This window comes from Pseudorca crassidens, chromosome 4, assembly GCF_039906515.1.
Source record: "Pseudorca crassidens isolate mPseCra1 chromosome 4, mPseCra1.hap1, whole genome shotgun sequence".
NCBI lineage: Eukaryota > Metazoa > Chordata > Mammalia > Artiodactyla > Delphinidae > Pseudorca > Pseudorca crassidens.
Window position 1 is genome coordinate 64,150,073 of NC_090299.1, and position 25,563 is coordinate 64,175,635.

At 42.3% G+C, this 25,563-nt stretch overlaps 1 pseudogene; it reads left to right on the forward strand.

The window, feature by feature from the left end:
- Window positions 1-1,763: 1,763 nt before the first annotated feature.
- Window positions 1,764-3,207, forward strand: LOC137223155 (protein-tyrosine sulfotransferase 2 pseudogene; annotated as a pseudogene).
- The last annotated feature ends 22,356 nt before the right edge of the window (window positions 3,208-25,563 follow it).

The following is a 25,563-nucleotide window of genomic DNA, read 5'->3' on the forward strand; positions in this document are numbered from 1 at the left end:
GCCAATAGCCGGCACTGACTGTTAATCATGTGAATGGGGTCGTTTTGGACCCTCCAGCTGAGTGCAGCTTCATCAATGACCCCAGGCAGAATGAGCAGAGGGGAACCCACATTCAACCCAGGGAAGTGTGAGATATAGTAAAACATTGCTATATGAAGCCACTAAGTTTTAGCGTTGTTTGTTATGTAGCAATGGATAACTGATAGTTGGGAACCAAAAACAAAGGTAAAACCAGAGCTGAAAGCAAATAAGCTCTCAGCCCTATCCTAAGGTTAGAGGTGGTTTTCCCATCTTGATAACAATGGGGCTTAGGTTTTTGTGGGTTTTTTTAATATTTATTTAATTTTTTTGGCCTTACCATGTCTTAGTTGCGGCTTGCAGGATCTTTTAGTTGTGGCATGTAGGATCTAGTTCCCTGAACAGGGATCAAACCCGGGCCCCCTGCATTGGGAATGCCGAGTCTTAGCCACTGGACCACGAGGGAAGTCCTGGCGCTTAGGTTTTTTAATTAATTAATTAATCTATGTTTTTTGCAGTGGTCAGGCTATTTTAATTACTTTTTTTGTTTAATACATCTTTATTGGAGTATAATTGCTTCAAAATACCGTGTTAGTATCTGTTGTACAACAAAGCGAATCAGCCATATACATACCCATGTCCCCATATCCCCTCCCTCTTAAGCCTCCCTCCCATCCTCCTTATTCCACCCCTCTAGGTCACCGCAAAGCACCGAGCCGATCTCCCTGTGCTAATGCTGCTGCTTCCCACCAGCCAACTATTTTACATTAGGTAGTGTATATATGTTGATGCTACTCTCATTTCGCCCCAGTTTCGCCCTCCCACCCCATGTCATCAAGTCCATTCTTTATGTCAACTTCTTTATTCCTGCTCTGCAACAAGGTTCATCAGTACCATTTTTTTTTTTTTTTTTTAGATTTCATATATATGTGTTAGCATACGGTATTTGTTTTTCTCTTTCTGACTTACTTCACTCTGTATGACAGACTCTAGGTCCATCCACCTCACTACAAATAACTCAATTTTGTTTCTTTTTATGGCTAATATTCCATTGCATATGTGCCACATCTTCTTTATCCATTCATCTGTCGATGGACATTTAGGTTGGTTCCATGTCCTGGCTATTGTAAATAGTGCTACAATGAATATTTTGGTGCATGTCTCTTTTTGAATTATGGTTTTCTCAGGGTACATGCCTAGTAGTGGGATTGCTGGGTCATATGGTAGTTCTATTTTTAGTTTTTTAAGGAACCTCCATAGTGGTTGTATCAATTTACATTCCCACCAACACTGTAGGAGGGTTCCCTTTTCACCACACCCCTTCCAGCATTTATTGTTTCTAGCTTTTCTGATAATGGCCATTCTGACTGGTGTGAGGTGATACCTCATTGTGGTTTTGATTTGCATTTCTCTAATAATTAGTGATGTTGAGCATCTTTTCATGTGCCTCTTGGCCATCTGTATGTCTTTCTTGGTGAAATGTCTATTTAGTTCTTCCACCCATTTTTTAACTGGATTGTCTGTTTTTTTGATATTCAGCCCCATGAGCTGTTTGTATACTTTGGAGATTAATCCTTTGTCTGTTGTTTCATTTGCAAATATTTTCTCACATTCTGAAGGTTGTCTTGTTTATGGTTTCCTTTGCTGTACAAAAGTTTTTAAGTGTAATTAAGTCCCATTTGTTTATTTTTGTTTTTATTTTCATTACTCTAGGAGGTGGGTCGAAAAAGATCTTGTGGGCCGGGGCGGCTGGCGAGCACTGAGTCGCTGGGTGCGCGGAGCTGCCGCGGGACGTCTCTTGCAGGCTCAGCCGGTGGAGAGTTTTGGCAAGCAGGCACAAGGGCTAGATCCCAGGGATGAGAATATCCAGGGAAGATGTGAGCCCGCTGGGGCTCCCGCCCACCTGTCGCTGAAGCGCCCCCAGCCCTGGGCCCAGCATGCGCCTGTCAGTGCAGAGGGCACTGCTGGCAGCTGGCTTCGCCCTGGCCCTGGTGCTGGTGGTCCAGCTGGGGCAGCAGGTGCTGGAGTGCGGGGCGGTGCTAGGGGGCCCCCGGAGGGCCATGTGACTGGAGCAGGAGGACCTCGTGATGGTGGGCACGGACCACGTGGAGTACCTCTACGGCAAGGCCATGCCGCTCATCTTCGCGGGGAGTGAGCCCCGGAGTGGCACAATGCTCACGCGTGTGATGCTGGAGGCCCACCCCGAGCTGCGCTGCCGGGGAGACCCGCATCATCCCCCGAGTGCTGGCCATGCCCAGGCCTGGTCCAAGTCGGGCCGGGAGAAGCTGCCGCTGGACGAGGCGGGTGTGACAGGCGAGTGCTGGACGCCGGCCTTCGTCTTGGAGGTGATCGCCAAGCATGGAGAGCCAGCCCGTCCTCTGTAACAAAGACCCCTTCACGCTCAAGTCCTCCGTCTACCTGTCGCGCCTGTTCCCCAACTCCAAGTTCCTGCTGATGGTGCGGGACGGCCGGGCCTCCATGCACTCCATGATCACCCGCAAGGTCACCGTCGCTGGCTTCGACCTCAGCAGCTACCGCGACTGCCTCAACAAGGGGAACAAGGCCATTGAGGTGATGTACGCCCAGTGCATGGAGGTGGGCAAGGACAAGTGCCTGCCCGTGTACTACAAGCAGCTGGTGCTGCACCCCCAGCACTCCCTCAAACTCATCCTTGACTTCCTCGGCATCACCTGGAGCGACGCTATCCTGCACCATGAGGACCTCATAGGCAAGCCTGGCGGTGTCTCCCTGTTCAAGATCGAGGGATCCACAGACCAGGTCATCAAGCCCATGAACCTGGAAGCTCTCTCCAAGTGGACTGGCCACATCGCTGGGGATGTGTTTAGGGACATGGCTCAGATCGCCCCCATGCTGTCTCAGCCCGTCTATGACTCCTATGCAAACCCGCCCAACTGGTTGGAGTCTGACTCCATCATCATCAACAACACACACCGGGTCTTGAAAGGGGATGATAAAACACCAGCCAATCTGAAAGGCTATCTTCAGGCGAACCAGAATAGCACCTCTTCCCGCCTAGGAAGCTCATGATTTCCAGGTCTTTGCAAATGGCTTTGTTGCCAGAAGAGAAGAAACTTTGCATTCGAGTGGAAATTGGACCTCTAATCCAAGCATATTGCTTGCTATTAATCGCCAAAACAGAACTGCTCACGAGGAATGTATTTGTATATGTTTGCATATACATCTATGTTCATCTATGTTCATCAGTGATATTGGTCCATAATTTTCTTTTTTTTGTGATATCTTTTTCTGGTTTTGGTATCAGGGTGATAGTGGCTTTGTAGAATGAATTTGGGAGTGTTTATCCCTCTGGAAGTTTTTGGAAGAGTTTGAGGATTGGTGTTAGCTCTTCTCTAAATGTTTGATAGAACTCACCTGTGAAGCCATCTGGTCCTGGACTCCTGTTTGTTGGAAGGTTTTTAATTATGGTTTCAATTTTGTTACTTGTGATAGGTCTGCTTATATTTTCTAAATCTTTCTTGTTCAGTCTTGGAAAATTGTACCTTTCCAAGAATTTGTCCATTTCTTCGTGATTGTCCATTTTATTGTTATATTGTTGTTTGTAGTAGTCTCTTATAATCCTTTGTATTTCTGCAGTGTCAGTTGTGATTTCTCCTTTTTCATTTCTAATTTTATTGATTTGTATCCTCTCCCTTTTTTTCTTGATGAGTCTGACTAAGGGTTTTTCAATTTTGTTTATCTTCTCGAAGACCCAGCTTTTAATTTTATTGATCTTTGCTATTGTTTTCTTTGTTTCTATTTCATTTATTTCTGCTCTGATCTTTATGATTTCTTTCCTTCTGTTGACTTTGTGTTTTCTTTGTTCTTCTTTCTCTAGTTGTTTTAAGTGTAGGGTTAGATTGTTTATTTGAGATTTTTCTTGTTTCTTGAGGTGAGATTGAATTGCTATAAACTTCCCTCTTAGAATTGCTTTTGCTACATCCCATGGGTTTTGGGTCGTCGTGTTTTCATTGTCATTTGTTTCTATGTAGTTTTTAATTTCTTCTTTGATTTCTTCAGTGATCTCTTGGTTATTTAGTAGCGCACTGTTTAGCCTCCATGTATTTGTGCTTTTTACAGTTTTTTTCCTGGAACTGATTTCCAATCTCATAGCGTTGTAGTCAGTAAAGATGCTTGATACAATTTCAATTTTCTTAAATTTTCCAAGGCTTGATTTGTGACCCAAAATGTGATCTATCCTGAAGAATGTTCTATGTGCACTTGAGAAGAAAGTGTAGTCTGCCACTTTTGTGTGGAATGTTCTATAAATATCAATTAGCTCTATCTGGTCTATTGTGTCATTGAAAGCTTGTGTTTCCTTATTTATTTTCTGTTTGGATGATCTGTCCATTGGTGTAAGTGGGGAGTTAAAATTCTCCCCTACTGTTATTGTGTTACTGTTGATTTCTCATTTCATGGTTGTTAGCATTTGCCTTATGTATTGAGGTGCTCCTATGTTGGGTACATAAACATTTATAATTGTTATATCTTCCTCTTGGATTCATCCTTTGATCATCACGTAGTGTCCCTCCTTATCTCTTGCAAGGAGATAAGTCTTTATTTTCAAGTCTATTTTATCTGATACAAGTATTGCTAGTCCAGCTTTTTTTTTTTTTTTTTGCGGTACACGGGCCTCTCACTCCCGTGGCCTCTCCCATTGTGGAGCACAGCCTCCTGACGCGCAGGCTCAGCGGCCATGGCTCATGGGCCCAGCGACTCCGCGGCATGTGGGATCTTCCCGGTCTGGAGCACAAACCCGTGTCCCCTGCATTGGCAGGCAGACTCTCAACCACTGTGCCACCAGGGAAGCCCTCCAGCTTTCTTTTGATTTCCATTTGCATGGAATATCTTTTCCATCCCTTCACTTTCAGTCTGTATGTGCCCCTAAGTCTGAAGTGGGTCTCTTGTAGACAGCATATATATGGGTCTTGTTTTTGTATCCATTCAGCCAGTCTGTGTCTTTTGGTTAGGGCATTTAATCCATTTACATTCAAGGTAATTATCGATATGTATGTTTGTATTACCATTTTCTTAATTGTTTTGGGTTTGTTTTTGTGGCTCTTTTTCTTCTCTTGTGTTTCTCACTTAGAGAAGTTTCTTTAGCGTTTGTTGTAAAGCTGGTTTGGTGGTGCTGAATTCTCTTAGCTTTTGTTTGTCTGAAAAGCTTTTGACTTCTCCTTCGAATCTGAATGAGATCCTTGCTGGGTAGAGTAATCTTGGTTGTAGGTTTTTCTCTTTCATCACTTTAAGTATATCCTGCCACTCCCTTCTGGCCTGCAGAGGTTCCGCTCAAAAGTCCGCTGATAACCTTATGGGGATTCCTTTGTATGTTATTTTTTGTTTTTCCCTTGTTGCTTTTAATATTTTTTCTTTGAATTTAATTTTTGTTAGTTTGATTAATATGTGTCATGGTGTGTTTTTCCTAGGGTTTATCTTGTATGGGACTCTCTGTGCTTCCTGGACTTGGGTGACTATTTCCTTTTCCATGTTAGGGAAGTTTTCCACTATAATCTCTTCAAATATTTTCTCAAACCCCTTCTTTCTCTCTTCTTCTTCTGGGACCCCTATAATTCGAATGTTTTTGTATTTAGTGTTGTTCCAGAGGTCTCTGAGATTCTCTTCAATTCTTTTCATTCTTTTTTCTTTATTCTGGTCCTCAGCAGTTATTTCCACCATTTTGTCTTCCAGCTCACTTATTCATTCTTCTGCCTCCGTTATTCTGTTATTGATTCCTTCTAGTGTATTTTCCATTTCAGTTATTGTGTTGTTCATCTCTGTTTGTGTGTTCTTTAGTTCTTCTAGATCTTTGTTAAACATTTCTTGTATTTTCTCAATCCATGCTTCCATCCTATTTCCGAGATTCTGGATCATCTTTACTATCATTACTCTGAATTCTTTTTCAGGTAGATTGCCTATTTTCTCTTCATTTATTTGGTCTTGTAGGTTTTTACCTTGCTCCTTCATCTGTGACATATTTTTTTGCTGTCTCATTATTATTATTTTTTTTAATTAGTGGGATTGTGTTCCTGTTTTACTGGTTGTTTGGCCTGAGGCTTCCAACACTGGAGTTTGTAGGCTATTAGGTAGAGCTGGATCTTGGTGTTGAGATGAGGAACTCTATGAGACCTCACTCCAATGAATATTCCCTGGGGTCTGAGGTTCTCTGTTAGTCCAATGGTTCATACTCGGAGCTGCAACTGGAGGAGCTTCTGCCTGACCCTGGGCTCTCAAATCAAGATCCCACAAGCCACGAGGGGCAGCAAAAAAAAAATTAAATTAAATTAAAAAATAAAATTAGACTAGGAAACTAACAGATATGTTAGAAAGAATGTAAAAATAAAAATATAGATGACTCAACAACCGGAAAGTACATCAGTACCACAATAGTAAAAAAGAGGAGGAGGGAAAAGAAAAAAAAAGGCAGGGAGGGAAGGCCTTGGCTGTGGAGGGCAGGGCCTAAGCAAGGGCGAGTTTTAGGTGGTGGGCGGGGTCAATGCTCAGGACCCACAGGGCTGGAAAAGGCCCTGGGGGATGTGTAGGGTAGGGCTTAGGCTCAAGCAACAGAAGGGGCCCAGGCATGCCCCCCACCCCTGGTCTCAGAGGGCAGGGGACCTCATCTGGGAGCCCAGCATGCTTGCTGGGCTCTAGTGGGCAGGGCAAACGCCCTCCTCTCCTCTCCCGCTCCTCCGATCTGGGGTCTGGGGGGGCCACTCCCACCTGCCTCTCCTGATCTTCCAGGCCTTCCTCCTATGCCCCCAGGAAAAATGCAGGCAGGGGGTGGGGGTGTGTGCGGGGTGGGGGGTGGGAAGGGAGGGCCTTGGAGGGCAGGGGACTGGCCTGGGAGCTCAGCAGGTTCCCTGTGTTCGAGTGGGCGGGGCAATCGCCCTCCACTCCTCTCCTGCTCCTCCCGCCTGCCACTCCTGATCTCACTGGCCTCCCTCCTATGTCCCCAGGACCCACTCAGCCTGGATGGGGCTTTGGAGGGGGGAACCAGCTTGGGAGTTCAGCAAGCGCTCCAGTCCGAGTGGGCCAGGCGATCACCCTCCACTCCTCTCCCACTGTCCCCGGAGAGTCCCTCCCACCTGCCTCTTCTGATCTCCCCGGCCTCAGGGACGCCAATCTTGTCTAGCCTCCACTTCTCCCCACCTCGGTCCCCCTACATCTTACCGGTTCACTCAGGGGTTCCTCCCGTCTCCTTGGGGGTAAGAGTTCCCCACCAGCGGCTGGCAGGTGCCCTAGTTATGGGGAGACGCTAACTCCGTGTGTTCCCACACCTCCATCTTGACTCTAATTAATTAATTTTTATTTTTGGCTGTGTTGGGTCTTCTTTGCCGTGCAAGGGTTTTCTCTCGTTGCAGCCAGCAGGGGTTACTCGTCGTCGTGGTGTACGGGCTTCTCATGTGGTATCTTCTCTTGTTGCAGAGCAAGGGCTCTAGGCACGTGGACTTCAGTAGTTGTGGCACGTGGGCTCAGTAGTTGTGGCTCATGGGCTCTGGAGCACAGGTTCAGTAGTTGTGGTGCACGGGCTTAGTTGCTCCGTGGCACGTGGGATCTTCCTGGACAAGGGCTCAAACCTGTGTCCCCAACATTGGCAGGCGGATTCTTAACCACTGCACCACTAGGGCAGTCCCAGAGCTTAGGTTTTTAACAAGGATTTGACATCTCATGAGGTAAGGAGCTGGAATTTCATCCCATTAACAAAGTCGAGACTTTCAAAGACTACTCTAAGTGACAGGTGAAGTAAGAAAAACTCCTCTGGCATAGTAAAAGGACAAGAAAGCTTGTCTATCTTGGCCTGGGAATCTGGAAAGTAAAAAGGAAGTATTCTTTCTGAATTTGTAACTGCTAGCTTGACCTGACCTCACTTAGATTTGGAGTTTGAGTGTATACCACTATTGTATTAGTATCCATCTGGGAACTCTCAGTTAGAATTTAACATAAAACGTGATCTGTGAGTGACATAATCATCTATACAGAAAATCCTAAGGAATCTACAAAAAAGTACTAGTTCTATATGTGATTTCAATAAGCTCTCAGAATATAAGGTCAATACACAAAAATCAGTTGTATTTCTAATTATCAATGAACAATGGGAAATTTAAAATTTTAGATATCGGGCTTCCCTGGTGGCACAGTAGTTAAGAAACCACCTGCCAATGCAGGGGACATGAGTTCGAGCCCTGGTCTGGGAAGATCCCACATGCTGCGGAGCAACTAAGCCTGTGCACCACAACTACTGAAGCCCGCGCTTAGAGCCCGTACTCTGAAACAAGAGAAGCCACTGCAATGAGAAGCCCACGCACTGCAGCGAAGAGTAGCCCCCGCTCATCGCAACTAGAGAAAGCCCACGTGCAACAACAAAGACCAGACGCAGCCAAAAATAAATAAAAATAAAATAAATAAATTAAAAAAATTTAATATCATTTACAATAGAATAAAGAAATCATGAAATACTTAGGGATACATTTAACAAAATATGTGCAAGATCTGTACACTGAAAGTTATAAAATTGTTCTAAGAGAAGTTGAAGAAATTGAAGATTATCTAAGTAAATAGAGAGATATACTGTGTTTATGAATTAGGAACATTGTTTAGATTTAATTCTCTCTAAATTGATCTATAGATTCAGTGTTATACCAAACAAAATCTCAGCAGACTTTTTGTAGCAACTGACAAGCAAGTTCTAAAATTTGTATAGAAATGCAAAGGATCCAGAATAGCCAAAACCATCTTGGAAGAGAAAACCAAATTTGGAAGGACTCATGAGACCTGATTTTGAAATTTACTATAAAGCTACTGTAATCAAGAGAGCGTGATATTGCCATAAGGATAGATGTACAGATCAATAGAACAGATTCAACAGTTCAGGAATAGACCACCATGTATATGGTCAGTATTCCACGGTAATTCAATAGAAAACGACAGTCTTTTCAACAACTGGTGCTGGAACTGTTGGCTCTCCATAAGCAAAAAATAAAGCTTCATCCTTACCTCATATCATAAAAAAAAAAAAATTAACTTGAAATGGAGCACAGACCTAAACCTAAGTTTTTCCAAAAGAAAAGTTGGCTTGGGAAAAGATTTCTTACATAGGACATAAAAAGCACAACCTATAAAAGAAAAAAAAAACTATAAAATTGAACTTAATAAAAATTAAAAAGATTGCTCTTTGAAAAACACTGTTAAGAAAATGAAAGACAAGCCACACTGAGAGAAAATATTTGGAAAACATTTATTCAAGAGAGAACTTGTATTTAGAATATATATTTTTTAAAAATCCTTTTTTAAAAAATCTGGTTCAGAAGCAGAGAATAGAATGAAATAGAGTATTCAAAGAGCTCAGAATTTTCCAGAATCAATGGATGACAGTGAACAAAGACATTTTAACATGTCTTACAAGACCTCAAATGATAACCTCTCTTAAGTTTTTAATTTTTTTTCTGTTGTCACTCCTCCAATTTTACACTTCATTCATTGACTAGGATAAACAATAGAAGAGGAGGAGCAACTTGCTTGTGTAAGTAGCAGGATATCATTAGTGTAATTAGTTTCAAATCAGTACGTGCTGAACCCTGAACCCTGAACCCTGAACTTTGTGCATGCTGTTGTCTCTGCCTAAAATATAACCTTTTATTGATGCTCCACTACACTGGACACATTTTTTTCCCAGTATTTTAATCGAATACTGGAGCTTCCGTTTAGTGGTTAAGAGACAGTTTATTTTCTTCCAAGAGTTTCTTTACTCATGATACATCCAATATCCCCAGAGGTTTACTCAGGCCTAAGAACAATGGCCTCAAAGAAACCAGAGAGCCTGTTCCATTTGCTCTTTATGGGTTGCTTGGTCAGCCATGGAGGGATCCTGACCACTGAATTTCCAATGAAACCTGCGGGGCTAAAGCTCAAATACCCACTCTTGAAGCTAAGGGTCTGCTACCACTGCCATAACTACCTCTGTAACCTCTACCGTGGGTAAGCAGGAAGACACTGGAGGCTCAGCATAGTGTTTATCTGGACCTGTGCCCAAGGACGTGTCACCCTTAGTTCTCCTCCCACAACCTCAATAGCTGTTCCCCACAACCTCCGTGTGCATTTCCTGTATGACTCTGTATGTATGAGGGTTGGCAACAAAATGAGATGTCTCTTTCACTCATAATCGTTGGCCCAAATCGCCACAGCCTCTGATTCCCAACACTTGGTTCCTTACACACAACTGAGCACAGAGCTAGTCCCCCTTCCATGGCATGTCCCCAGAGCTAAGATTGAGGTCACCAAGTTCTGATAACTCTATTCCCTTTTTTTTCCTTCTTCTAATTTGTACTCTATTTTTCAATCCCTTCTGCAATCACCCTGGCTTAGATCCTAAACATATGTTTTCCAGAACATCACAACAGTCTCCTAATTAGTCTCCCTGCCTTCACTCATCATTCATACTGGCTCTGCTTACCTCCTTGCCACCGCCATACACTTACTCTCTTGAATTCCTTTCACGCTGTCACCAGAGAGATCTTTCTTTTTTAAAAAAATATATTTATTTATTTAGGCTATGCTGGCTCTTAGGTGTGACATGAGGGATCTTTTTTTAGTTGCGGCATGTGAACTTCTTAGTTGTGGCATGCATGCAGGATGGAATCTGGGCCCCCTGCATTGGGAGTGCAGAGTCTTACCCACTGGACCACCAGGGAAGTCCCCCAGACAGATCTTTCTAAATTTCCAAACTGATTATGTTCTTTTCCTGATTAAAGTCACATCATGGTGGGACTCCCCTGGTCAGGGAACTAGATCCCACTTGCATGCTGCAACTAAGAGTTTGCATGCCACAACTAAGGAGCTCGTGTGCTGCAACTAAGGAGGCCCGCCTGCCGCAACTAACACCAGCACAACCAAATAAATTTTTTTTTAAATAAATAAATAAATAAAGTCATATCATGGTAAGTCAGAAAGAGCCAGCAAACCCTGGTTCCATAGCTTGCTAGCTACTTAGCAATTCTGTCTTTTAATTTCCTCCCCTACAAAAGAGAGATAAATAATAGTATCTATCTCATAAGATTATTTTGAAGATTAAATTATATAATGTGTGCAAAATTCCTAGCACAATGCCTGGCATTAGTAAATACTCAAATGGTGAGCATCTCCATTTCCCCTCTCTTCTTCCTAATCACCTATGATTAAATCTAAGTGTTTCATGACATAACGATGTCTGCAACATCCCTAGCTCTAAAACGGAGCTGGTTCACTCACACATGGTCTATCTGTGAGCATTAAGCTCCTGTCTCTGGTGTTCACTCAGAACATTCTTGTTCTTGTTGTCCAGGTTTTTTTATTCTTTGATTCTTGTTCACCAAGTTTATATCAGACTTCTGGGTCTTTTGACCTGTTTGGAGGCATTACACCACCCAGCTAGTCTCAGGCCAACTTCCTCTGACTTTAAATTTACATTCTTATGTGATTTGGGTGTAATTGAAGCTTCAGATAGAGGCATTTCCATCAGTCATTACTGTCCAGGTACAATCAAGACTGAGTTCCTCCCCCTTCTCCTGACCCCCAACCTCCATACCCCACAGAATTCCCCTTCAGTTTTGGGGACTGGACATAGAGTCCTCCAGTATCCTTCCCTGTCTCCCTAACTACTGTCCCTCTCCTATATGCCATTCATCATTTTTTGGTATCTTTGTACATTTATCCATGCTATTTTCTCCCTGATCCACCCAGCAAACTCTAATTTAAGACCTGTTTCAAGCGTTTCTTCTTTGGTAAAGCCTTGCTTGACTCTCCTCCTTTTCCTCTCCTGAAGGACAAGCATCGTGTTTGATTGTATTGGACCCAGGGTGGTGCCAGGTGTGTAGCTGGAGTTCAGTGAATATTTGTTGAAAGGCAGCCCTTGAAAGGATTGGTCATTTGGTTCCAGGTTCTGGGGGCTGCCCTTGCTGCTATCTTTTCAGATACCCATGTCTTCAGTTCTTCCTTTGATTCTATGAACAACTCTGATACAGTTCTGATAAATTCTTTTTTTATTAAGTTACCAAATTTGTGTTATGCTGTTTGCAATTATACACTCCTAATTGATGCAAGCATGCATTGCTTTCTTAATGAGAAAAAAAGTTTGTTTTCTACAATAGAAATATAAATAGACTCCAATTTCATCAATTGTTCTTTGGCAGCTGTTTTTGAGGAAAGTGAGAATCTTCACATTCACCTAGTATGGGAGAGCTGAAATTTGACAAGGGTTTTCAATAATGAAGTGAGGTCATGGGAGATAGGAGGCACAAGACCACTGGCCAGGACACTGTGCTGAAATGCACATAAGGAATGCCACACTAGGGTCCTCTCCAGGAAGAGAGTACATCCAACTTAGGTTGATTTTTTTTTTTTTTTTTCGGTACGCGGGCCTCTCACTGTTGTGGCCTCTCCCGTTGCGGAGCACAGGCTCCAGACGCGCAGGCTCAGCGGCCATGGCTCACGGGCCCAGCTGCTCCGCGGCATGTGGGATCTTCCCGGACCGGGGCATGAACCCGTGTCCCCTGCATCAGCAGGCGGACTCTCAACCACTGTGCCACCAGGGAAGCCCTTAGGTTGAATTTTTAAAAATCCTTACAACATAATGTACATCACGATAAATATAATTAACACTGCTGTATATTATTTATGAAAGTTGTTAAGAGAGTAAATCCTAAGGGTTCTCATCAGAAGGAAAAAAAATTTTTCTTCTATTTCTTTAATTTTGTATCAATATGAGATGATGGATATTTACTAAATTAATTGTGGTAATATGTAAGTCAAATCATTGTGCTGTACACCTTAAACTTATACAATGCTGTACATCAATTATATCTCAATAAAACTGCAAGAAAAAATTAAAAATACAGTGGCGTATACATATGTGCATGCTTTTGTAACCATCAGAAATATGCATGTGTGTATCCATCAGAAATATGGTTAAAAATACTCAAAAAAAAAAATCCTCCAATAGGCATCATTAGGCAGCTACCTCTCCCTGAACTTATTGGAGGCAGACCCATCATCTTTAAAACGGTGCTCTACACAAAACAGCTTCTCAAAATGCCATTGACAAATCAGATTTAAAAAAAATCAATTTGTGGGCTTCCCTGGTGGCGCAGTGGTTAAGAATCCGCCTGTCAATGCAGGGGACACAGGTTTTATCCCTGGTCCGAGAGGATCCCACATGCCGCGGAGCAACTGAGCCCATGCACCACAACTACTGAGCCAGCGCTCTAGAGCCCGCAAGCCACAACTACTGAGCCTGCGCGCCTAGAGCCCGTGATCCGCAACAAGAGAAGCCACCGCAATGAGAAGCCCACACACCGCAACGAAGAGTAGCCCCTGCTCACTGCAACTAGAGAAAGCCCGCGCACGGCAGCGAAGACACGACACAGACAAAAATAAATAAACAAAATTTAAAAAAATTTTTTAAAGAATTTAAAAATAAAAAATCAAATCATACGCTGAAAGTGAACTTTCCTTGACTTGATTGTGAAAAGAACTTAAGATAGGAGAACAAAGGTAAAAGATAAAGAAAGTGGTGGGAGGGAGATTAGGTCATTTGGGGAAGCATACCTCCTAGATGTGCAAGACAGAGATATGCTCCCGGTTGTGCCTTCACCAATATGTGAGAAAGAATTAAATCCAATTAAGGTGTCCATTACTAAGTTGTAAACATATTAGCTTTATTGCAGTCAGGCCTAGCTGCCATCAGTGCTTGATTCAATGTCAAACACTGTTATCTCTACTCTTATAAAATATGCAACTCCATCTTTACTATAATGGGTTTAGGAAGGACAGAAAAATACCATGAGAGGTTTCTAGGTCTTTGACAGATGACTCTTCTTCCTAATTCCTACCCCAGTTTTGTGGCATTCTAGGGCAGTTGTCCACAACTGGGGGTGCCCTTCAGAATTATACCTAGAACTTTATAAAGAAAATACACATGGTGGTCCCCACCACAGACCTACTGAATTATAATCCCCAAGGCTAAAGGTTTTTTAAAATTGTTTTTGCTCGATTGTTTTTAATGTTTTTGTGGAGATAAAATTTGCTTACAATGAAACGCACAGATCTTAGTGTTCAGTTCAGTGAATTTGACAACTATATAAACCCAGTAACTACCACCCAAAACAAGATATAAGACATTTCCATCATCCTCATATTCCCTTGTGTCCAGTCCAATCTGCTCCAGCCTATCAGAGGCAACCATCCTTCTGATTTCTATCACTATAACTTAGTTTGGGGATGCTAGGATTTTAAAAAATACAGGTAAGTGGGGTGAAGTATAGATACATGAACCAACTTGAATAAATCTCAAAAACGTAATAAAAAGCAAAAAAACAAGTTGTAGAAAAATACAAGAAAATGATTTTATTTATATAAATCATTTACAACTTAAAGCAATGACAATTATTCTTTAGAGACATATACACATGTTATAAAAATATAAAGATGTACATGGCAATGATAATCATTTCAGAACAGAGGCTGCCTTTTGTAGAGTGAGAGGGACTAAGAATAGGGAAGAGCACTCAGGGGGTTTTACTTTTTATTTTTAAATATTTATTTATTTATTTAGGCTGTGCTGGGTCTTAGTTGTGGCATGTGGGATCTTTTACTTGTGACATGCAGACTCTTAGTTGCAGCATGTGGGATCTAATTCCCTGACCCGGGATCGAACCTGGGCCCCCTGCATTGGGAGCACAGAGTCTTACCCACTGGACCACCAGGGAAGTCCCGAGAGGGTTTTAATATTTTATTTCTTAAGCTGAGTAGGAGGTACACAGGTGTTCTTTATATTTGTACTTTATGTTTGTAATATTTCATAATCAAATAAAACTTCACAGCGGATTTTGATGCTCATGCTCTTATAATCTCTACACACCAAGAAATACTCAAATTTTTTATAAATATATAAGTAAAAATTTCAAAAACCAAAATTAATTGTGCCGTCATCTGTTCAAGGAGCACTTTTTTCTTCTTTTTTTTGCAACAAACTAAGGTTCTATTGCAGGGCGACAAGCAAGGGGAGTGGGAGACAGCCTCAGATCAAACTCCAGCTTGTCTCTGAGTTAGGGGTTTCTTTTTTTAATATCTAAATTTATTTATTTATTTATTTATTTTTGGCTACGTTGGGTCTTTGTTGCTGCGTGCAGGTTTCCTCTGGTTGCATCGAGAGGGGGCTACTCTTTGTTGCAATGCGTGGCCTTCTCTTGCTGCGGAGCACAGGCTCTAGGCGTTCGGGCTTCAGTAGTTGTGGCACGTGGGCTTCAGTAATTGTGGCTCGCGGGCTCTAGAGCGCAGACTCAGTCATTGTGGCGCACGGGCTTAGTTGCTCTGCGGCACGTGGTATCTTCCTGGACCAGGGCTCGAACCTGTGTCCCCTGCATTGGCAGGCCGATTCTTAACCACTGCGCCACCAGGGAAGTCCTAGGGGTTTCTTAAAGGAGAAGAACAAAGAAGCTGGGGTTAATCATCATCTTGTGACATTTCTTTTTTTTCTTTTTGCGGTACGCGGGGCTCTCGCTGTTGTGGTCTCTCCCGTTGCGGAGCACAGGCTCCGGACGCGCAGGCTCAGCGGCCATGACTCACGGGCCCAGCTGCTCCGCGGTATGTGGGATCTTCCCGGACCGGGACACGAACCCGTGTCCCCTGCATCGGCAGGCGGACTCTCAACCACTGCGCCACCAGGGAAGCCCTCTGTGACATTTCTTAATCGTAGTCTCAGGAGTCAAGATGTTTCTGGTTTACAATTCTCTCACCAGGTAGTTCATGGCTCAGGAGTCAGGTAGTTCATCTTGCCCTGGAGAAACAAGGAGCATTTTAAAATTCTATTTTGGTCCTTACCCTATGTTCTACTGTAATCCATTAAGCACATATACTCCATGAGAGCACAGATAGTGTTCTATTTAATCTTTTAGTCCTCTGAGTACCTAATGTTATATGCATGGCACTCACAGACAAAAAACAATTAAAAAACAATAGAAGATTCTGAACCTACCAATTGACCCACATTTTAACATTTCACATTTGCACGTTTTCTATCATCCCGCAATATTTTAAGGCCTCTTGACATCTACAAACATCAATTTCACATCCACCTCCTTTTTAAGGTTTTTGGGTCCAAAAGGAAAAGAACAGGCCCAAGGACCTAGTTATACCCATCTCATACCAGTCTTGTTATGTCACCACTATAACATTTAACATACTAGAGAAGGAGAAAGACAGCTGATACAAAGAAAGAAGATAAAAGATTTTTGTTTAGGATATACAGATTTATGGATAAACAGGAAAGCTTACGCATGAGTTGAGTTTCAAAGTTCTCTCCATGTCCTTTGTACATACCGCCTTATGGTATTTTTTGCACCATATTGCACCTACTTACAAGTCGCCCCTAATTAGACCATGAATGCCTAAGTGGTAGAGCCAGAATCATCTGCATTTTTGTTCTTCTGAATCTAGTAGATAGCATTGCTCAATAAACATTTATTGGAATAAGGACAGGAAAAGTGACGGAGAGGAAGAGAAAAGTAGATGTGTCTGGCACATGGCAGGGAAGAATGGAAACAAATATGCAGAAAGAAGATGAAAGGAAGGTAAGTAAAAGTATTGATTAGGATTAGGTTCAGCTGTGACTGACAGAAACTCCAAATAAACAATGGCTTACAGAAAAGAGAAGTTCATTTTTCTCTTATGTAAAAAAAAGTCTGGAGATGAGTATTCCAAGGCTGGTAAAGGCTTCACAAATTCTTCTTATCTTGCTACTTACTCAGACTTAAGATGTGTTTTTTGCCTCATCATCCAAGATGGCTGCTTAACTTCCAGTCATTATGTCCTCATTCCAGCCAACAGAAAGAATAAAGGAGAGAAGTGCTTACCCTCTCCCTTCAAAGACACTTTCTGGATGCTGCACACTTAACTTCTGGGCTTACTTCTCATTGCCCAGAGTTTAGCCATGACCACACCTAGTTACATGGGGATTTGGAAAATGTAGTCTTTATTCTAGGTGGCCTCATCCAGGAGGCAACAAGGGTATAAATATTTTTATACATTACTATGTTTATTATACAAATATTATGTATATTATATATATTTAATATTAATTGAATACCAGGAAAATGTACTGTAAAAATGTTTTTCTTTAAAACAAATTCAAGCTTATTCATTTTTTTCTTTGTAAAAGTCTTTTTTTTAAATGAATTTATTTGTTTATTTATTTATTTTTGGCTGTATTGGGTCTTCACTGCTGCGCGCGGGCTTTCTTTAGTTGCAGTGAGCGGGGGCTACTCTTCCTTGCAGTGCGCGGGCTTCTCATTGCGGTGGCTTCTCTTGTTGCGGAGCACATGCTCTAGGCGTGCAGGCTTCAATAGTGTGGAACGCGAGCTCAGTAGCTGTGGCTTAGTTGTTCTGCAGCATGTGGAATCTTCCAGGACCAGGGCTCGAACCCGTGTCCCCTGCATTAGCAAGCAGATTCTGAACCACTGCGCCACCAGGGAAGTCCTAAAAGTCTTTCTTGTTATCTACTATGAATGTAAATAACATAGTAGAGCTTTTACATGCATGGACCCCAGAGGAGAATGTCTATATTTAAATCATGGCTCCATAGTTTACTTCCTGTGGCTCTGTAACTTTGGATAAGTCACTTATCCTCTCCAGTTGAAATTTCTTCATCTGTAAAATGAAGATAGTAATAGTACCTACCTTACAGGGTTGCGGCAAAGATGAAATGTATTAATACACATACTATATACAACAATAAGTGCTCGATAATTCTTAACTATTACTATTTATGGTTGAAACTTTAGAAGATTCAAACAATTAGAAAGAGTAGGAAAAGTAATCTATAGTCCCACTTCCCCCAAAAAAACAATAATAAAATGTTTATGTATTTACTTAAATCTAATTGCTACGGATATTTTTATACTGTTGAAATACTTGTGTATATGATTCGTACCCTGCTTTAGTCCAGATCAACTTCTCTCCCTTCTCCATTCTGCTTTGTGTCCCCAGAAGCTGACCAGTAAGGACTCCATCAATAAGTTCTATTGCGTTCTTCTGTATGGATTAACCCAATACCACATAAGAGTATTTATTTTCCCCTCCCTCTTTGAGGGATTGCTGTGGGTTGGCTGTGTTCCTTTATGGAAGGTTCCATCTCCTATCAGAGGCTGTCTCTCTCATACCTACCCTTTCTGGGATCTTCCCTTCTGGCCTAGGATTGGTAACAGCTGTTGACAGACCCAAAGCTCTGCAATAATCCTTATTGGTTTCCCTAAACCTTTTGTAAATAATCCCTTTGTTAAATCCCCTCAAAATACGCAGTTTCAGTGTACCAGGTCCTTTCTTCCAGGACTTTGACTGACATACATAGGAGAACAAGAATTTTTTTCAGAGAGGTTATTTTAGTAGCTGTATAATATTCTATAGTGCCAATGTACCTTAACAATAATAACAATTACTTAATGTACCTGTCAAGTACTTTACAGACACCAATTTTATTTACTCCTCACCAACCCCAGGGATTGGTATTTTACAGATGAGGAAACTGAGCCTCAGGGAAGTCTGAAAATTTACTTGCCTTTGGTTTCAGAGCTGATAAGCAACAAGGTTAGCCCTACTTCTATTCTTCCCATTAAACCCAGTGGTTCCAAAACCTGGCTAATCATCAGAGGAAACTAAGGAATTTTTTTTCCCTGTGTCCACTCAAAGAGAGCTTAATTTTGTAGGTCCAGTGAAACCCAGAAATCTCTATTTTTATGAAAGTTGCTCAGGGGAGTCTGACGATCAGCTAGATTCGAGAAGAAATTACCTCATTTTAGTATGCATATGTTTCCTTTTGTTGGATATTCAGATCATCTGTATATTATATTTTTATAAATAAGACTGCAATAAAGATGGTTATATATAAAGCTTTGCCTTATTTAGTACTGTTCACGTAGAATGAGTCTCAGAGAGTGATGAGTGAATTAATGAGATAAATATTTTTGATTCTTTTTTTTTTTTTTTTGCGGTACGCGGGCCTCTCACTGTTGTGGCCTCTCCCGTTGCGGAGCACAGGCTCCGGACGCGCAGTCTCAGCGGCCATGGCTCACGGGCCCAGCCGCTCCACGGCATGTGGGATCTTCCCGGACCGGGGCATGAAGCCGTGTCCCCTGCATCGGCAGGTGGACTCTCAACCACTGTGCCACCAGGGAAGCCCAATATTTTTGATTCTTGATGTGCTTCGTTCAAATGTTTATTCATTTAACTACTTAAATATTCACTTAAAAATATTTTTTTTCTACAAATATTTATTTACCATGCTCCAAGCTCCAAGCATTGTGCTGATGGTTTGCAATGTAACAGTGAGCAAGACACATAGTGGGGAGATGGATATTAAACAAATAATTATCCAAATAAAATAGTTAGATTATAATTGTGAGAGGGTCTATGAAGAAAAAATAAAGAGGACTATAAGCCTGGTTTGAGAATGATTAGTGAAGATATTCCAGAGAAAATGATATTTAAATTGAGGCTTGATGAATGAGTAGAAGCTAGCCATGCAAAGAGAAAGGAGAGAGCATTCCAGACACAGAAAGTGGCATATGCAAAGGCTCAAAGGTATGGGAGAACTTGGAAAGTTATATAAAACTAGATTTATATCATAAGAAGATGGTATAAATATACTGAGGTAAAGCAAGAGTGAATGAAAAGGGAGAAATTAAGAGGCTATTGCAGGGACTTCCCTGGTGGTACAGTGGGTAAGAATCTGCCTGCCAATGCAGGGGGCACGGGTTCGCGCCCCGGTCCGGGAAGATCCCACATGCCGCGGAGCAGCTGGGCCCGTGAGCCATGGCCGCTGAGCCTGCGCGTCCGGAGCCTGTGCTCCGCAACGGGAGAGGCCACGGCAGTGAGAGGCCCGTGTACTGCAAAAAAAAAAAAAATTTAGTTGATGGAATGAGTTGAGAATTGAATGATATGCACAGATGATATTTCATCAAATGAAATGAACAGGGAACTTCCCTGGTGGTACAGTGGCTAAGACTCCGTGCTCCCAGTGCAGGGGGCCCAGGTTCGGTCCCTGGTCAGGGAACTAGATCCCACATGCTGCCACTAAATATCCCATGTGCCGCAACTAAGGCCCAGTGCAGCCAAATAAATAAATTAAAATAAATAAAATTTTAAAAAATGAAATGAACCAAGATGATCACTGCAGCCCTATTTGTGGAAATAACCTGTCTCCTAGTATAGCAAAAGATACTTACGCTCACTGATTTTATTTCTCTGAAAGTAAATACTCATTTTAAGGTTGGTATGGTGAAGTTATCTTTTTGAACAAAAATTGGGGCATATTGTTGGACAATTTATTCTATGTGAAATATCTATAAGAACAGGTTTGTAATCTTATAAAATTAAACCATTGTTAATTACAAAAACCCCCGGATAGATGCACTGTAACTTAGTGAGGGTGAGCCTTCTGCAAGTAATATGTAAGAGAGGGATAATCCCTGAGGATGTTGAAGGAACACTGTAAAGGGATTAGCCTCAGGTAAGGGAAGAGATGCCTGTCTTGTTAACGGGAAAAAAAAATCAAAGAATGATTCGCTGATAAAAGTTAACAGAGTTCTCTTCTATTATTATTTCTAATAATCTTCTACTATTATTACCAGTTGCCTTTTCTTTCTACAGTAAGAGATGAGGAAACTTGGTACTAGTGAGAGAGAGGCAGTAGGATTGGAGATGTGATAAGAGTAAGGAAGATCTATGAAGAATGGGTGTGTGAACAGGATATGGGAGTCAAAGAATTCCTGGACAGTGTTGTAAGAGCCCAGTGGAGATTGGAGACCATGAATTCATTGTGGTGCCAATCATACCAATTTGCACATTATGCTTTTTTCCAAGTGTTCACAGCAGCACAGGTACACATACGGATAGTATGAACCATCGGATTGATCGAGGCCTGGGATTTTTGCCAGACTGGTGCCAGAGAAGGACAATTGAGCCAGCGAGTTCAAAATAGTAGTCAAAAGTAGTTGATATTATAAACCACAGAGAATTTTATTCAGTAAAATGGGGTAGGAAGTGGGGAAGGAGAACGTTTCTCTTAAGTAAAAGCAGTTTGAACAGGAGACAAAACTACCTCTCAAGGTTTGCCAGTAGGTGGAGAGGGAAAAGAATGAGACCCACCCAAGGAGAAAACAGAGGGAGAGTCCTTGAGGGGAAGGGGGAAAGGGATAGAGAAGAAAGACAGGGAGGAAGAGGTAGAGATGGAGAAAGGTAGGGAAGGAGAAAGGGACGAAGAGGGAGAGAGAGTAGGAGACAGACAGACAGACCAGAGACTAAGAGGACATTTGATTTTGTTTGTGATAGTTTTCCATTCTTAGTTCCCTGGCTATGTTTCAAACCCATGGGTTCAAGAGATTCCCCTGTATCCTTACAGTGAATTTGCTTCTTTGGCTGAAGTTTCTATTTCAAAATAGTCTTAACTAAGACAAGAAAATGTAATATAGACTCTTGTACTCTCATAGCGTGTTTTTATTTGTCTTGTTTCTGGGGTTAGGGGTGGGGGTGGGTAATGTATAGCCAAAGTTGATCAGTTTTTCAACCCCTAAAGGGCACTTCTGTTGAAGCCATCTAACAGCCCTATTGCATAAGGCTCAGAGTTCTGGCAGCCCCTCTGGGGCTTGGAGTCACCAGCAGGTTTCCCCAAGGGTCCCTGCCTCCTTGCCTCACTGGCCCTGTTCAGGAACAGCCAGGACTTCATGCCTGGTGCTGCTGGGGTAGAAGGTGGCTTTTTTGATCTGCTGAGGATCTGGTCCTAGGAAAAGGGGAATGTGAGTCCTCTGTTCTTGACTGTATCTGAGATCCTTCCCCACTGGTTTCCTATTACGCAGTGAATCAGTTCACTCTTGAGGTAGGTCGACATTGCCCCCACCATCCGTCTCGTCTCTTTCCAGGTGGTACCACTTTGAGATCATGCTATTACTAACCCTTGTGTCCTCCTTCCCAAAGCCATCAGATACAGGTTTACCAAAACATCTACCTCTTGTTTCCTACTTCCTATCTACAATACTAAATGCTAACAACGTGGGAGCTCTGAGGTTGCCTGTTTGGGCATTTACTTGATTGATTCATCTTTCTGCAGGCATTTAGTTTTAGTTTCCCACAACAGTAACACGCAAGCAACTCTCATTCTCTTCTCAGTCCTCCTGTCAATTTAACAAGCTGCTCTCAAGGCAGGTTCTATAGTGAATCCTTGGTGTGCAGAAATGACTGCAATGTTATTGATTTAAATTCCATGAAGTGATGTCACAATTTATTTAACCATTCCCTACTTGTTGGACATTTAGATTGCTTTCAATATTTGATTTTATAACTGATTACTATAAAGCATAACTTTATGCCAAGAAGTTTTTCTGTATTTAGGAAAATATGGGATTCCTCCTTAATTTTTCAGTTTTCAATACCACTAGCATGTATTTATGTTGTTTACTACTTAGCCTAGAAGTGTAGAATAATGACATTAACCGCCCTCACCCTACCCTTTTTTTTTTTTCCCTCTGTTTAGTTTTCTTTGAACCTCTGACTAGGTTCAAAGAACTTTCTCCCACATTCTCCTTCTGTAAAATGCCTGCAAATCCCATTTTTCACCCTTTTCATTGCCACTTCCTCCCCATGTAGACCTCCCTCCTAGAGATGTCTGTCCTCAGGCTTGGATCTGTACTGATTTCTTTCCAGACCTACCACACAGTAGTCATCCTTGGACTATCCAGGGTCCTGGATCTGTTGACCTACTCCTTCTTGGTTTACTCTCTTATTTTGCTGAAGTGCATCCTCCAATAGCATCCTGACGAGGGATAAAAAGAAGATAAACGTTTTGATACTATGCATGTCTAAATATATCTAAATTAAATGTCATTTTCTAATTCTGAATTTTAAGGACAATGATCCATTGTCTTCTAGCATCCAATGTTGTTGAGAAACTTAATACTATTTTAACTCCCAACCTTTTGTATGTGGTCTTTTTTTTTTTTTTTTTTGCGGTACGCGGGCCTCTCACTATTGTGGCCTCTCCCATTGCGGAGCACAGGCTCCGGACGCGCAGTCAGCGGCCATGGCTCACGGGCTCAGCCGCTCCGCGGCATGTGGGATCTTCCCGGACCGGGGCACGAACCTGTATCCCCTGCATCAGCAGGCGGACTCTCAACCACTGCGCCACCAGGGAAGCCCTAATTTTCTTATCTTTTTTACTCCACCCTCATTTTTAATGTCCAAAAGCACCTAATGTTCTCTAATGTTTCTCCCTCCTCCCTTTCATTTCCCTCCCTCTCCCCCTTTCTTTCCTTCCTTCCTGAGAGAATTTCAGTCTTATTTAAGGGATATAAAATCTTATCTCCCTGAGAATGTTAATTTAATGTTAATCTACCGTCTGCATTATCTGTTTCCTCTGAGTTCTTCTTTTCCCCCTCCAGTTTATTTGTTTTGATCTCTGTCTTTACTGTTGGAAACTTTCCTCAAAGATCTGGTGATCCTTGAATGTTTGTTCAGATTTTCAAATGAATCGCTGCAAAGCTGATTGGAAGCTCTGTGTGAGTGGGCAGTTCTTGTCAGCTTGTGGGCTTATTTTTAGATTAAAGAGGTAGTCAGCCAGCTTGTGGGTGTGGGTGTGAATGTGGTCCCCCAAATGTCAGTACGTGTAGGTATTTTCTCTGTAGCAATTTAGTTTATCAAGAGAAAGAGCCTGTAATCTGCGGGGAAGGATAAGCCTGGCCATTGGCACTGTAGCACAGGGTGAGGTAAGGGGACTGAGGAACCTCAGTTCAGTAGGCAGACTTTCATTTTCCTTAAATCCTCACTCCTGCCCTCTTCCTGCCTGTTGCTCCCCAGGAAGCCTCCCCCCAGATAAAGTACTGTGGGAGTGGGGGAGGGGTGGTTGGCTGACTGATGGGAGTGGGGCTTGGAGTGCTAACTGCTTTTTTAGTCTTTTCAGACCCCACTCATCGCTTTCAATGCCCTATTCCTACCACTGCCTTCCAGGGTACTGCAGGCTTCAATCCTTCCCTAGGTAGTCTTGCTTCTTGAGGGTATTCTCCAAGAAAGTTCTGCTAACCATTCCCCCACCTGCTTTTTGTCTTCATATGTTGGGGTCTGGGGGTACGAATATTTCCTAGTTTTATTGAAGATGGGGTTTGTGTTTCTGTTTCTCGTTCTCACTTTTTTGGGGGGTGCTGCACCGTGCGGATCTTAGTTCCCCGACCAGGGATTGAACCCCGGGCCCTTGGCAGTGAAAGTGCGGAGTCCTAACCACTGGACCGCCAGAGAATTCCCTGGAGGAGATTTTCAAAAGAAGAGGTTAGAAATTTCAGCGATCAGCCATCTTAATCCTGGGAATTGTGGAGGTGACTTCCAAGCATTTGCTTTGATCATGACAATCCAGACTTTATTGAAAATAAAAAAACCAAAAATCAAAACCAGCAGTTTTCTGAAAGCAGTTCTTTCTGCATGTACTTGTTCAATGGCAGTGCCAAGCAGTGATACGCCTAGCTATGCCGAAGAAGCCTGAGACCAAAGAGAAAATTAGCAATACTGATCCTATCTTTAAAATTTTGATATTCTGTTTTTTTGAGGCTTTCTGCACCAATTTTTATTTTTAAAAATATTGTATTAAATATTATTTATCTTGATTACTGAGCTTTTGGGGCACCCCTTAAATTTTACCCCCTAGTTGAGTGACTTACTTGCTCTACCTTAATCCTGGCCCTAGAGGGTTATCGCATTCTTCATTAGCTACCCTCACCCCCCGCCCCCCCCGCCCCCCCCCCCCCCCCCCGTAAACCACTACAAATAAACATACAATCTAAGTAAAAGTAGCCTACTTATTGTGCAAACTTACAGCTTCAGGACAAATTTCACAGTCACCCTTCCAATCAGTTTGCCTTTTTAAAGAGTGTGTTATAGGTATTTCTGAGCCCTCTCTTCTGTTCATAGCAAGAGTTGGTCTCTTTCTAGGAAATACTGTATAGGATTGGGTCAAAGCGACTTCCTCCCAGTATATTTGAGATGCCAGAGCTCTATTGATGCATGTTGCAAAAAGGACAGGTGTGGCACTGCCATAATAATGAGTTCCGCAGCTTTTCTTACTAAGATGATGTGACATCAATGGAATCAGAAGCATTTCCCCTAAGTTCTTCTGGTGTTGATTTTTCTCCTACAAACCTTGAGATAAAGTAAAAGAAGTAAAAATTCTTCAAGTATTTCTACACCCACTTATACACACGGGCGGTGTCAGGAAAGGATCCTCCCTTGCTAATTGCAGGATTTTTGGTTGACTAAGTGGGAAATGGAGGAGGCAGGTGTTTGAGCTTCTATGGGGACTATGATACAGTGAGAGTGAATTTTTTTATTCTTTTCAGTTCTTGTTTTACCTAACTGTAGTGATGCAGAGGAGTCTTTTAGACCACTGTGCATTGTCACAGTGAAGATCAGTCATGTTGAAGGCATTCTCAGTCCTTGTGTGTTTATAGGAAATCTTAACTATTTTGGGAT